Source organism: Mustela lutreola, chromosome 1 (assembly GCF_030435805.1).
Source record: "Mustela lutreola isolate mMusLut2 chromosome 1, mMusLut2.pri, whole genome shotgun sequence".
NCBI lineage: Eukaryota > Metazoa > Chordata > Mammalia > Carnivora > Mustelidae > Mustela > Mustela lutreola.
In genome coordinates this window covers 5,341,548-5,356,750 of record NC_081290.1, presented here as the reverse complement: position 1 = coordinate 5,356,750, position 15,203 = coordinate 5,341,548, and positions in this window count along the sequence as shown.

The window sequence follows — 15,203 nt, the reverse complement described above, 5'->3', positions numbered from 1 at the left end:
TTCCTCCAAACCCATGCCTAGCAGAAGATGCACACCAGCACTCTTAATCTTGGCTTTCAGATGCCCATCGGATCCTACTTGTACCCTCTCAAAATACTTTTTGTTTGGAAGGCTCTTCATGAATCTCTGCCTGGGTGGGATTTTGGAAAGCTAGAGTGGGGCTGCCTCTGTGATGAGGCTGGTGTTACTGGTGTCACCCCATCACAGATGAGCGTCCTCTGCCCATCCAAGGTCATCGCCGGGTCCAAGTGCATGCTCAAACTGGTGAAACGACCATCTTCAGACCTAATTATATTCTCACTGGAAAGTCATGGTGTGCTGTGCTGCTGGAAGCCCCCAGGAGTCTTGCCATCTTTGTTAGCTGTGTGTCCAACTCGTGCCCCATACTTTAAACGGGCTTCTTTGCTCTTGTGGTTTTCTTGGAAATTCCATAGTCCTGTCCCCTGGTAGGCTGTTGATGATCTTCTTTTCCCCATGAGTGCTAACCCCTTGAAATTCGACCTGCTAGCTCCCTCAGGAACGGTATACTCAGCTGCCCTGAAAATGCTCTGCTTCTTTGCAGAGAATGACGGTCTTCTTCTTTGAATGATTGTCTTTATTATAATCAGATAACCATAGAGGTCTTGGGTCCAGGCACCCAGGATCCTTGGATTACTCTCTCTCTTTCATGCTTATTCTGGCAATGCTAGTAACTAGAATTAAGGATTTACTCAAGGATCACACACCAAAGAACAGCTGTGTAACCCAGCATGACACTTTTATCTTTTAGCAATAGGCAGGCACAGGCACAATCTGGTCAGCCCTCAGCTGTGCAAACTACTGACACAGCCGAGCTTATGCATACCAGCGACCTCTCAGCCCTGGTGCAGATGATCAAAATCAAAGCTTTCCTACAGACTGATCCTTGAGGTGTCCACACATGCAGCTCATAATACCTTCAGGACTTTGTTCTGGCTTTGTCTTTCCTTCATTTCCAGAGGATGGTTTTCAAATCTTACGTGCTCTTCCCTCCTCACCTTGGTATTGGACTTCCTTTCACTGAGATTAAAGGCCTTCCAAATTCTTCATATTCCTAATTCTTCCCTTAAAAAATACCACTGCCTAGTGTCCCAACATAACATGCAATTCCGTTTAAATGAAATGTCCAGAATAGGCGAGTCTACAGAGACAGAAAGTAGATCATTGATTGCCTTGGGGTGAGGAAGGAGGCAGATAGAGAGTGATAACTAAAGGGTCCAAGATCTCTTTTTGATGATGAAAATGCGTTAGAGCTCTCTGTGGTAATGGTTGCATGTGTCTGTGAATTTGCTAAAAACAACTAAAACTTTACTAACGTTTACTAATGTTTTCATTACTCTACTAAAACTCTTTTATTAAAGGTCATTAGTGAATCATGCACTTTAAATGGGCAAGCTGTATTTGTGAATTTTATCTCAGTAAAACTGTTAAACGCCATGCCAGCAACTATGGTCTGGAGAAACAGGTACTAAAACAGGCTTTCGAATGGTTGCTGCTTGATTAAATATTGGTATTTTTATTTACTTCTGCTTAAGTCAGTCATCAAAACTTTAAAAATAAAGGGATCTCACATAAAAATCCAGCTTCTTGAGATCAGGATCTCCAGTATGAGCAGCTCCATATCCCCGTATGGGGACAAGTGCCTGGCTCTTAGCTGCTCAGGTCCCCTGGGAGGAGACTCCAGTCCTCGGAGGCACCTCATCCCACTGACTTGTTCATTACGTTATTTACTGAGCACCTATTAGGCATCACGGACCTTTCCTCTCAGGACAGAAGCCTCACAAACCTCTATAATCTCTTTTTACCGCCTTCTTTCCCTTCAGCCTAGAGACTTTTCCTGCCATCTATCAGCATAAACGACTTCACGCAGCTGAACAGTCTTCGGTTGATCGTGCGACTTTCTCAAGTCAGCTGTTTTATCTTCCCCTTTATTTTTACCTACAAACTTGTCAGGTCTAAATTATATTCGCTGCCATTTCTTTACCTCCTATACCTTTGCTGACGATTTTGGTTTTCGTTACTCTAACCGAAACTCAGTTATTAAAGGTCATTAGAAAAGAGCAGTAAATCATGGAATCTAATGCTCTTTTCTTAATTCTCACTTTCTTCAATGCTTTGCCATTCTTCTGCCCAGAAAATATAGAAAAATAGAAAAGGAAAGAAATCATCATCTACTCCCCTAACACAGCAATTTTAAAACTCCAAGAAAATGAGTTTTCTTTTATTTTCCCCAGGGAGAACTCTTCTGACATTTCATGGATCTTCCTCAAGGACTACACCCCTCCCTGTATGTATTGAGCTGCCCCCCTCATTCAACAATTAACTCAAGCAGGCTGTTATGTTCAGAGGAAATTATACTTAGATACTGAAATTGTCTTTACCAATACTTTATTTAACCCAGGTTCACTGTAGGAATTGTAATTTATAATAATAATATTTCATGAACCAATAGGACACAGGATCATGTTTCTTCATAAGCTAAAAAGAAATGAAATGCTCCAAACCAATGATAGACTAAGTACACTGTTCTTCCAGATAAGGGGGAGATAAAAGAAACAAAGTCCAAATTTAGGTGAGGTGTACCTTTCTACAAGCTGGTTCTTGGAAGAGTCAGCTTAGCCAACCAAGAGGTGATGTCCTGTAGTCAGCACAAAGCAAAAGTCCCGTATTGCTAGAGCACATTGCTAAGGGAATGAAGTGTCTGGTGTTGGCAGACAAGATGATCTCCTTCATCATGCTGCCTCATGGTTTTCACCACTGACGGCAAAGAGCTTCTTTGCCACAGTAGGAGCTACTGCCTTAAGGTCTCCAGAGAGCTTCTGAGATACCCAAACGGGAGCCTGGCCCAGACCAGTCACTCTTGGTAAGTCCCCACAAATTCTCAGTATTTAAAGTTTAAATAATTGATTACATCATAGCCACTCTTCCACATGTTCTTACTGATAAGTCCCCAGAGGCACTGACAACAGCTACTGAGCGCTCATCAAGAACAGATGACCACAACACCCCAACACAGCTTGTTCAATGTAGACATGCTCACCTCTAGATCAAAACAACTTCACTTAAGTCACAAACAAGTGGATTTGGAATCATAACAACCCAATATATAACATGAGCCCTGGGGCAAAAAAGACACTCTCCTCATAGAATTTATAGTCTGGTGGAGTATTACATGAATGTATAATTTTCAACTGGGCAGAACTCCAAAAGAAATCACATGGTTCTTAGAAACCACAAAGACAAAGGAAGGTGACATAGGTGGAATGGGTGGTGGGATCAGGGAAGGTGTCCACGGGCAAGTCATGTTTGTCCCGTTAACTTCTATGAATCCTTTGCTTCTCCCCTCATAGCAAATGAGTGGGCGGGGGAGAGGGATGGAGAGAAGGAGGAGGCATTCCAGGCAGAAAAACAACAACCACCAGCATATAGGCAGGACAAAGAGAATACAGGGTGAGGCTAGAGAGATTGGACAGGATCTTCTAAGTCATCGTAAGAGTTCTGTTATTTATCCTAAAAGTAATAGTAAGGCATTGAAAGTTACATACAAGGGAGAGGACATAATCACATCAATTTTTCTAAATGGTTCTATTGCACTTTGTGGAGGATTAGTACAAGAGCCATAGAAGAGAGAAGTCACAGTTAGTAGACTATTGACAAGGGTAGGTGAGAATTAATGGTCGCCAGAATCCACAGAGAGTTCAATAAACAGAAGAAGAAGGCATGTGGACTTTTGAGATACCTCCAACTTTCAGAAAAATCTCGAGACTTTGTCACCATGCCCTCCAGACTCAAGACAAAAGTATTCATATCTAGGTCATGCTGAGGATACTGTTGCTCATGGTGTTGTCAGGGTTGGAGTTTTTCTTACGTAAGGAACAAAGGCTTAAAACACTTTCTTTCAGTTAAACAGAATAATCTGACTGTGACAGGCTCCCTCCACACTCCTTCCTGAGGTCAGAAGACCATGAAAGACTACAGATAGACTGGGGAGCTTGTTAGCAAAGCTACCTGAAGCCTTGAGCTAGAAGAACAAAAGTTTCTCTTGTGGTTCACTCTTGGTCCATCTGGACCACCTGGCTAGGTTTAGGCCCAAACCTCAGTCCTTTGAGAATTGGAAAGAGCTCAACGCAAATGCAAAATCCCACAGAGACACCTCCATTCTTTACCTGCAGACACATTCTTCTCCTTGCTCCCTTGTTCCTGCCAGATTTACGGTTTGACAAATATCTCAGTGTGACCACGGCTGAGCCCATTACTACAGACAGCGATGAAAAGATAGGAGAGCAAAGGATGCGGAAATAGTTTTCCCCCATGAACCCCTCAAGCTTTTCAGAACAAACTGCTCCTTCCCTTTTGCTTCATTTGCATTTCAATTAGGACTTTCTCTACAGCACTTCTTGTGGGGTAATAAGGGGTCCTTTCCCTGGATCCCAGATGCGCTTGCAGTGAGGATATAAAAAGCTGTAAGGCTTTGTTGTTACTTCACCAGATTAAATTATGATGTTGCACTGACTAGGCCTCTGACTGGCAGAGAAAGCACTAGATGCTCATCCCCATCGAGGCTCTTCTCAGGCCGTATGGGAAGAACCTGGTGGAAGTAAGGAAGGCACTGAGGATAACTGTCTGTCTGAAATGTACTCTTCAAAGATGAGCTGGGTTTATTTGGTGTTTGCTGTGACTGTTTATGTGCTCTGTTTTGTTGGTTAGTGCAGGTTTTTGCTGCTGTTGTCTTAGATTTCAAGAGGCCCACCTGAAGGAGTTTGTGGTTCACCCTCTCCCTTCATTCCCACTTTCCTCCCTTAAAATTAAGTAAGTGGCAGCCATAGTAGCACTAGAAAAATGAGCCAACGTTGCCACTGAAATTATTCTAGCTAAGGTCCAAAAATGAAGGGGCAAGGGGCTTTCATGACGGAGGTGCATCCCATGTCACTGATTGAAGACACTACATTTGAGCTTAGAGCCAACACACAGATGAATGGCATTGTTTCAAGGCCTACAGTAGCATTTAAACATTATTCCTCAGAATAAATGGTGACCGAAATAAATGGATACCCAGGATTTGTATCCCAACCACTGGCTAATACTTACCTATCCAGCTCTTTTGACCATTCAATACTTTTCAAATCACCTTGGTCTACTTGTCATTCCACCAACATGCCCTGTCTCAGTAGATGGTGGATGAAACCAGTGTGGGTTCAGAATAAGAAAGAAGGCCGTTCCAGACCTTTTGTTATTTTATGTTAACATTGTTCCAACAGGTAGCGAAAAGAGAAAATATTCTTTCTTTGGTTGCTACCTGAAATCAAAATAATCTCAGAATTTGACAGAAAGAAAAGATCTTTCCAGAGCCTTCTAAAAACCTGAATTATCTTTAGAAGATAAAATTTTAACAGTGTTGGAAAATTCATGGAAGAGAAGTGATGGTTCAGTTGGACTTTCTGAGGCACAAGAATGCCAAGGAATCACCTGAGCGAGAAGGAGAATTAGACCAGCCCACAATATCCAGCTCACGGACTGACTGAAGAATTCGTGGAGAGGGTATAATTGCCTGAAAGGAGAAGGAATTCCACCCCTCAGGCAAGTGAGGAGACAAGTAGGATATTCTGATCTACTGGCTTTACTCTAGGTTTTGCTTAATGGCAAGAGTAAAGAGATAGAGCAGACATTGCAATCCGAGCATTTAAAATTCAATTAGATCCCAAAGTTGCTTTAATGACAGCTATAACTTATACCTTTCCAGAACCTACTATATGCTCTAGAGACTCTTCCTTCTCCCAAGACTGCAAAGTGAAGACACAGAGCTGGCTGAGCACACTGTGTCGCAGTATGCCCAAGTCTCCCTGCACGCTCTTCTAGAGGAGTGCTCGGAATCCCTCCTACAAAGTGGCTCACCAGAGCTGCATGTTCGGGACAGGATCTCTGACGGTGGGGCAATCGCTTTTCACTCTTTGCTTAGCAGCCAGATTTTTCTGGTTTCAGGGAAATAATTCTTTTTTCCAAGTGTAAATAGAGGACTGAGGCGTTAGCTGCATGGGAGGGATAAGTTAGGGCACAGGGGAAGGTCCTGGGGCGGAGAAAAAGGAGAATCTAGACACCAATTAAAGATGGAGGGAGAATGAAGGATGGTGGTTAGACACCACAGCTCCCACGTACGAACTGCAGACCCCAGGGCAGCAAGTGGGGCTGATATGTGAAGGGGCGGGGGGACTCTGCGTCTCCAACAGGTGACAGATAATGGGAAACCGCACTGGTTCCTAGCAGCTTGAGGTTTCTTCTTCTGAGTCACTGCAATCAGCAGCCTAGTATTGAAAGTCTGAGCAGGCTTCCCTGCCTGGCTCTTTAAAAGTAAATGCAGCCTGGACTTCCTTGATTCTCAAGCTAGTCAACAGTGCACAGAACAAATCCGGTAAATCTGCTGCCTTAACTTGCCGAACCCGTCAAAACAAGAAAAGGATGCTGTGTTGGAACATTCCCCTTTATTAACAAAAATTTCTAGTTTCATTTCCCACTACTTCCATCCCCTGCCCCATTCATTCACTTATGCATTCAGTCCGCAGAGGAACCAGGAGGTCCCATGAGCTTTCATTGAACAGCTTCAAGTCACAGTGTGAGGAATACAAAACCGGAAGGTTTGACTTCCTCCTGCAGGAATTCACAGTCTAGCTAAGAATAATGTATAAAAATTATGTGTAAAAACACATGGTTGCATTCCTTAGGGTTGAATGCAATAATGCAGGGGCACTTCATACGACAGTGGCTCAAAGGAGGGAGAGAGGAATCTTGGCTCAAAGGAGGGAGAGAGGAATCTGCTTCGTTGGAATCTTCACAAAGGCTGTTATCTGTGCCGGGCACTGGGTTAAATACTTTAACTCCTTCAGCTCATCTATTCTCCAATGACCACCACTTCTTTTTAATTGACATATAATATGTTATTTGCTTCAGGGGTTCAGGTCTGCGAATCACCAGTCTTACAGAATTCACAGCACTCCCCATAGCACCTACACTCCCCCAAGTCCACAACCCAGCCACCCCATCACTAGCCCCAGCCCCCCAGCAACTCTCAGTTTGTTTCCTGAGATTGAGAATCTCTTACGGTTTGTCTCCCTCCGCAGTCCCGTCTTGTTTTCCAATGACCATCACTTCAAAGATTAGAAAACTAGAAAAAAAAATGTTTTCTAATCTTTAACTTATTTACAAGAAAACAAGTAACACACCCAAGGCTACGAATGGAAAAAGGAGCAGAACCAGGATTCCAGTTTCAGGTCTCTCATACTCCTCGGCCAGCTACTGATTGCAAGGACAGTGAGCACGAAAGGGAGCCAGGAAAGGGAGGGCAGCAGGGCAGACAGGCTGAAGTCAAGGACAGCTTCTGCTCCTGACTGTAGAGGGCACTAGATAGAGGAGCCAGCCCTCCTGACTTGCACAAACTCTTAACAGCATTCGTTACCTCTTTTTTACATCTGTTTCTGCTGCTTTCAAGGATGCTTGTGCCCACCTTCTCAGCCTCCTTACCGTTCCTAGAAGCCTTTGGAACAATTCGGGGCCCTAGCATCCGTGGCCAAGGGGATTTCTGTCTTGCTTCCTTTGTATGATGTTTATTTCCTCTTTTCACCCTCAGTAGATTCAGGAAAGAGAAAAAGTCTCTTTGGTTAAATGTTGCTACTCCTACATTAATTTTCCAAGAGGGCTGCTCCCCTCTATTTCCACCACTGTAGTCTTCATAGAAAAAGTTCCAGTGAACAAGCATATGTTACCATGCATTTGGGTACATACGTTCTTCTGCTGTTTCTTAAACCCACTCCCATCCTCTAGGGGGGGTCTAAGAAAACAATTCAGAATACTGGATCACTACCATTGGGGTGGCTGAAGAAGATTGGTCCCAAACCTCAGGGATTCTGGCCTCAAACCCGCTGCCCACCTCTGAGAATCCCTGTCCCAGCAACTAAGCTTCAAGCTCCAGTCAGCTTGGTTCAGCCCGAGAGCTGGTTCAGCTGTATTCATTACCGACAACACGGATGTCTCCTGAGAGAGCACACCAGGAGGATTATTTAAAATCAGTGATCTCTTATTGTCCTTGGCATGTGTAGACCTCACAAATGGAATTTCTCCCCAAAACTACCTACCTGGATATTCTGTCCTTTAAGTTATGAGTTCACTCTGGCCCCAAAAGGGATCTAGGTCTCACCTCCGTTCTCTTCCTCTGCCCCCACTGACTCTCTTTCTCCAGGTCTTTTCCTAGGCTCTACTCACCGCCAACCTACCTGTCTCAAACAGAGAGAAGTGAGAGCCAAAATGAGCAGTCCCATAGAAATCACTGCTCACTACCCTTAAAACCACTAAATGAAGTAATGTATGCAAGCTAAACCCAAGGAGATGAGGTTAGAAAGTTCCCTTTTACGACTACCAGAAATGAAACTTATCCCCCATGGTTGAAGCAATTTCCTCTGAGCCACTTCTATTTTCAGTCTGTCTAAGTTTCTATTTAAGGCTCCCGTGGCTGGAAAGGCTACAGATTCTTATGGACCATATACATTTTGTACTTTACAGAAGTGCCCGCAGGGGCCTTGCTTTGATGGCAGGAGGGGTGGAGGAAATTGTTGAAAGTTCTATCAAAGTTCTTCTTCCTGACCCCAGGGCCGAACAGCAAGCCCTTGGCATGGAGGTGACATTGGGCAAATGTTTGAGGAAGATCGTTTGCTTTACTAGAGTCACTGAGAGACTGAAAGATGTTCATGTTTTCAGCTGAAACTGTGGAAAGGCTCAGATTCTCTAATTGTTCCTTTTCCATCAATTCAACCTTGGAAGTTTGGAGGAGGTTCATTCAGTACAATAGACAAAGCATAACACACTGCCTGTGCCTGTATCAGAAGGCTGATGCCACTCTGCTCCACCCTTCCGTCCCCCTCAACACCTGCACAGACAGTCCCCACACTCACATCTCCCGTCCACCAAAAGTTCACAGCCCGTGTAAATTTTCTCCATGACCGAAGTACGTAGAAGATGGTTTTTACGAACGTGTGATCACAGCTCCTTGGGGGTTGCAGGGAACTTCCAAGTCAGAGACCTTTGCATTGAGTGGCTCCAGGAGATGGTAAGACATATTTTGAATTCAGAAGAAAATAACCTTCAAATTTATATATAGATTGCCATCCCCTTACTATGCACGTCTGAAATGTCCTTTTGAGGATGTGTCTTCTTTGTCTTTAGAATCCAGTTTCCACAGAAGAGAGGAACAGTCAAAGGTAAAACAGAGCCTTTGCCTTCCAGCAGAGCAGTGTGTGGGCCAAGGTCAAAAGTGCTTATTCAAGCCGCCATCCCACTTCAAAGAAGCTGATGGTTGTGGGGGAATCACAGAGGCAATTTACGGGAAGTTTGAACTCTTTACTCATTTCAGCCAATACGAGTGTTATTCCTTTTTCTTAAAAAGATAAAATAAAATAAATGGCTTTAAATAGAATTGTATTTGGCATAATAATTTAATAAGTTAAACACAGTACCAAAATGTTAATCATGAGCTTACCTCCAAAAGACCTAAAGAATGCACTGTCCATGGTTACAAGTCACATTGTAATTCCTGCCTTTTCTGCTCCTGGGTTTAAAACCAAACAGCTAAGATCAGATCTGTTGGCACGGCAGTAGCCCACGAATTATCCCCTCTCCTACAAAGATGTCCCACACTAATTCTGTGGGACAGGATCAGGGGCATTCTAAATTCAGGGGGTTTAGAATGAGTGCAATTCTCTTCTCCAAACTCAAGTGTAGGGCTGGTGCTTTTGTTTTGTGACTATAAAGATCTTGTTGTTTTGTTTTGTTTTTTTAAAGATTTTATTCCTTTGTCAGAGAGAGAGAGCACAAGCAGGGAGAACAGAAGGCAGAGGGAGAAGCAGGCTCCCCGCTGAGCAAGGAGCCTGGTGGGGGATGTGGCCGACTGAGCCACCCAGGCATCCTGAAAAAGCTTGTTAAAAACTTTACATGCCACGTGAATTTTTTCTGTAAGAAAGCCTACACTATTTATGGCTGGTATCACCATACTAGAATGGCTCTCAAACTTTACCAAGACTCAGAAGTCCCTGAGGAGGTTTTTTTTTCAACTGAGATATAATCGACATATAACATTGTATAAGCTTAGAGCATACAATGTGGGGCACCTGGGTGGCTCAGTTAAGTGTCCGCCTTCAGCTCAGCTGGTGATCTTGGCGTCCTGGGATGGAGCCTGCGTGGGGCTGCTTGTTCAGTGGGAAGCCTGCTTCCTCTCTCCTTCTGCCTTTCCCCTTGTCCGTGCTCTCTCTCAAATAAGTAGATAAAATCTTTTTAAAATTTTTTAATTATTATTTTTAAAGATTTTTGTTTATTTATTTGACAGAGATCACAAGTAGGCAGAGAGGCAGGCAGAGAGAGAGGAGGAAGCAGGGCCCCTGCTGAGCAGAGAGCCTGAGCTCGATCCCAGGACCCTGAGATCATGACCTGAGCTGAAGGCAGAGGCCTTAACCCACTGAGCCATCCAGGTACCCCCAATAAAATCTTTAAAAAAAATAAAATAAAGTGTACAATGTGTTGATTTGATCAACTTATATATTGCAAAATGATTACCATAGCTTTAGGTATACCTCCAACACATCACGTAATAATCGTTTCTTTTTTTGTGTGTGATGCGAACATTTTTTTTTTTTTAAGATCTAGTCTCTTAGCAGCTTTCAAGTATAATCACAATACTGTTAACTATTATTAATATGTTATGCATTATTAGGTCTCCAGAACCGGGGGAGCTTATTAACCATGCAGCTTTTCTAGTCTGATCCCCGTAAATTTGGGTCCAGTAAGTTGGACTCTGGAATCCACAGGGGTATAGGTCCTGACAAATGGTCCTGACACCCAGAGAACCCAGGCCATACTTCACGCAGCCCTGCACCGGCTTTCTACCCATGTCATTTGTCACTCTGTCCTTCATGCCGGCAAAGTGCCTGACAACTCGTGTCCCCCAAGACACACAATAGGATATTTCCCCAAATGGTCCTGACACCCAGAGAACCCAGGCCATACTTCACGCAGCCCTGCACCGGCTTTCTACCCATGTCATTTGTCACTCTGTCCTTCATGCCGGCAAAGTGCCTGACAACTCGTGTCCCCCAAGACACACAATAGGATATTTCCCCAAAACAAAAAATTTGTAATGCTGGGCAGCTAAATGTGTATTATGGTATGGTTGGCTCCACTTTAAGTAACCCAGAAAGGTTAATAACTTATAAACAAGTGGGCAAAGTTGTCATTTTAACTCAGGTCGTTCTTCTCTCTAGACCCTCTCTTTAGGCACTATTCTTTCATCATTTCCTTGGGTTCAGCTGGTCTCAGGCACTCTTTGTCAAGCCAACAAGATACATTTTTGACCAGAGATTAGCAGAAACTGAAAGCTTACACCATTTCCCTGATCGTGTTTTGAATCATTTGCTAATAAAACAAAACAAAACTTAAGTACATCTTAAGCATTTTAAGAGCCAATTAAGCTTGAAAGGGTAGAGAGAATCACCTCCAATTTACAGTAAGAAGGAATAATAACCATTGCCTCACGTCATCTTGTCATGTCCCGTAAGTACCCCCATTGGGAGTCATACCAGAGGTGGAGATCTGTCACTGTGTTGTCATGAGGATAAATGAACATTCCCTTGAGACCCAGGTTTCCAAAGCCAAGCTGATAAATTCATGTGGCTTTGAGGAAGTCAATCTCGGGAACTAAAATCAATGGAAATACATCAATGAAGTGATGAAGTTAGTAAAATACCTTCAATTTCAAAATCATGTTGTAGTCTGTGAAACGCTTTCACATACATACATTTCTCTTATCACCCTCATGTAGACAGACTTTATTCCCTTTCTGCAACTGAGAAAATTTGGAACTCAGAGTTTAAGTAGTCAACTCCAGAAAACAATGAGCTTCCAAATCTAGATCTCCTGATCCCAGTGAAAACATTGATTTCCAGTGAAACCATTTGAAGGCAAACGTTGTTCTTGTACAAAGGAACACACACCACAGTGGTATGGCAGCCAAAAAGCTCTGATTTCACCTAGTAGAGGGGAAAGAACACCAGGGCTGCCCCAGACATGGCAGCAGACACAGGAGCCTACTACAGTGAGCCAAAGAAGGAAAGAGAGGTGGACTCTTAGACAATGGGCTTCAGGTCCACGGAGGCCCAGACTCTCCTTCTGCCTAGAAACCCTGATATGCAGAGCTACTCCAATGCCTTAAGCTCAGGGAAAAGGACCTGGTAGTACTACTTCTATGGAGGACAAGATTGTGAAAGCCAGTTTGTCTCCTCCACAAACGGGGTAACAGGCAAAATGTTGAGACAGGGGCCAGCTCAAGGCTTCCACTGAGACTTGCACTGATGAGCAAAATCATCCATTTTGTCATTACAGTAGCGAGCAGTGGCAGAGCTCAGAAACTTCCTTCTGGACATCCACCCATGGAGAGCAGCATAGCTCACCCACGCTTCTGCTCAGATGAGTGTCAAGGCACAAAAGAAACACTCCATGTCATGGATCCCAGGGACAGGGCTCTGGCTCTGTTGACGGGCAGCTGGGCAGGGCCCATGGCGTGCTAAGGCCGGTGAGCTCTGACTGTTCATGAATCGCCAACTCCACATTCTCTGACCTTATATGGGTAGCAAATGCCACAAGTCAGAAATGACTATTTCCCGAAAGCTGGTTTTAAAACATTTACCGGCACATTTTTTTAACCAATGAAATGAAGCCTTTTTGTACATCACTGGGGAAGATTGATCTATGGACATGACTCTCAAATTTCTGTTCACCTAATTCAGTCTGGGCAACTGCTCCTTTTGAGTTTTCTACTGAGATCTCTTCTACTTCATAATTAAGATGAAAAATTGTACTAGAACTTTTCAATCACCTTGAGTAAAAGTAATGCTAGTTTGGGGGCACCTTGGTGGCTCAGTTGGTTAAGAACCTGCCTTTAGCTCAGGTCATGATCTCAGAATCCAGGGTTTGAGCCTTGTGTTATTCTCCCTGCTCAGTGGGGAGTCTGTTTCTCCCTCTCCCTCTGCCTCCTCCCCCATGCCCTGCTTATGTAATCTCTCTCAAATAAATAAATAAAAGCCTTAAAAAAAAATAATGCTAGTTTGTGTTTTTAAACTGTAGGCCAGTACAGGTTGCCCTTAGAAACTCAAGTGCATGCAGTGAAGGTGTTATATTTTGGGGTGACTTTCACACAGCATGGGCCATACCTTTTTTTATTGCACATTGCATAATGCCTGACATATAGTAGACACTCAATTGTTTGTTCATTTGAAGGCATGAACAGAGCAAAGATAGTGATTTAGTTCACACATGGATCCTAAATAAAACTGAACCATAGAAGGAGGTCTAATAAGCTTTTCTTTGTTCATGACTCACAGGAATGCTGCATAAAAGTGTGAAAGCCACAGCTTTTGACTATAAATGTAGCCATGTATGTACTGATATTACACTTCTAAAACTTTGACCTGAAGTCTATGTGCCTTCCACCCACCACCCCCAAGAAGTACCCTAGTGGTTTCTGGGAGATGTATAACAATACTGTCCGTGATTTTTTGTTCTGGCTTTCTTGCCAGGACCCGTCACAGCTGTCCTGCAGAGCCTTCTGAGGATGCTGCTCTGCCAGCCTGAACCTTCAGAGACTCAGAGCTTTACTGCTATCTTCAGCACAGTGAGCAGAAATGGCCTCTACCCAGTTCTATGTCCCACTTCCTAAGACAAAGTCTTCTGGACTCCAAATAAGTATGTTTCTGTCCAGAGATTTTATCACACAGTGTGTGCTCGATTTGGCATTCCAACAATCTATTCATGGTCCCAAATAGTCTTTTAGCTTGGGTGGGGATGGGGAATTGACTATCCCATGCTACTTCTTTATGGATTTTGTCATACTAAAAAAATAAATAAATAAAAAGCCTTCACTGAACTAGAACAGATAATCTTAAAATTTGTATGGAACCACAAAAGATTCTGAAGAGCCGAAGCAATCTTGAAAAAAAGAACAAAAATATTCCACTGGGTAGAGAGGTTAGAAATAAACCCATGCTGGGGCGCCTGGGTGGCTCAGTGGGTTAAGCCTCTGCCTTCGGCTCAGGTCACGATCTCAGGGTCCTGGGATCAAGCCCCGCATCGGGCTCTCTGCTCAGTGGGGAGCCTGCTTCCTCCTCTCTCTCTGCCTGCCTCTCTGCCTACATGTAATGTCTGTCTTCAAATAAATAAACAAAATCTTTAAAAAAAAAAAGAAAGAAAGAAACCCATGCTTATGTGGTCAACTAAGCTACATAAAGGAAGCAAGAATTTACAATGAAGAAAAGAAGTCTCTTCATTAAATAGTCCCGGGGAAACTGAACAGCTACATGCAAAAGAATGAAACCGAACCACTTTCTCACACCATACACAAAAATGAACTCAAAACGGATTAAAGATCTAATAAGAGACCTAAAACTATAAAACTCCTAAAAGAAAACCTGGGCTGTAATCTCTTTGACACCAGCCTTAGCAGCGTTTTTCTAGTTCTGTCTCCTGTGGCAAGGGAAACAAAAGCAAAAATAAACTACTGGGATCACACCAAAACAGAAAGCTTTTGCTCAGTGAAGAAAACCATCAGCAAAATGAAAAGGCAACGCACTAAATGGGAGAAGATATTCCAAATGATATATCTGATAAGAGACTAATATCCAAAATATGTAAAGAACTTATAAAAATCAATACCAAGAAACAAATAATCTTATTAAAAATGGAGAGGAGACCTGAATAGACATTTTTCCATACAGATGGGCCACAGACACTTGAAAAGACGCTAAATATCATTAATCATTAGGGAACTGCAAATCAAAACCACAGTGAGATATCATGTCACACCTGTCAGAATGGCTGGGTACCCAAAGGACAAGAAAGGAAGCATCGACAGGGGTATAGAGAAAAGGGAAAGCTCGAGCTCTGTTGGTGGGAATGCAAACCAGAGCAGCCGCTGTGGAGAACAGTGGGACATTCCTCAAAAAATTAAAAATGTAAATAATATATGATCCAGTAATTCAACTACTAGGAATTTACCCAAAGAAAATGAAACTATGAATCCCCAAAGCTAGACTTACCCCTATGTTTCTTGCAGTGTTATTTAAATAGCCAATACACAGAAGCAATCCAAGTGTCCATCCATA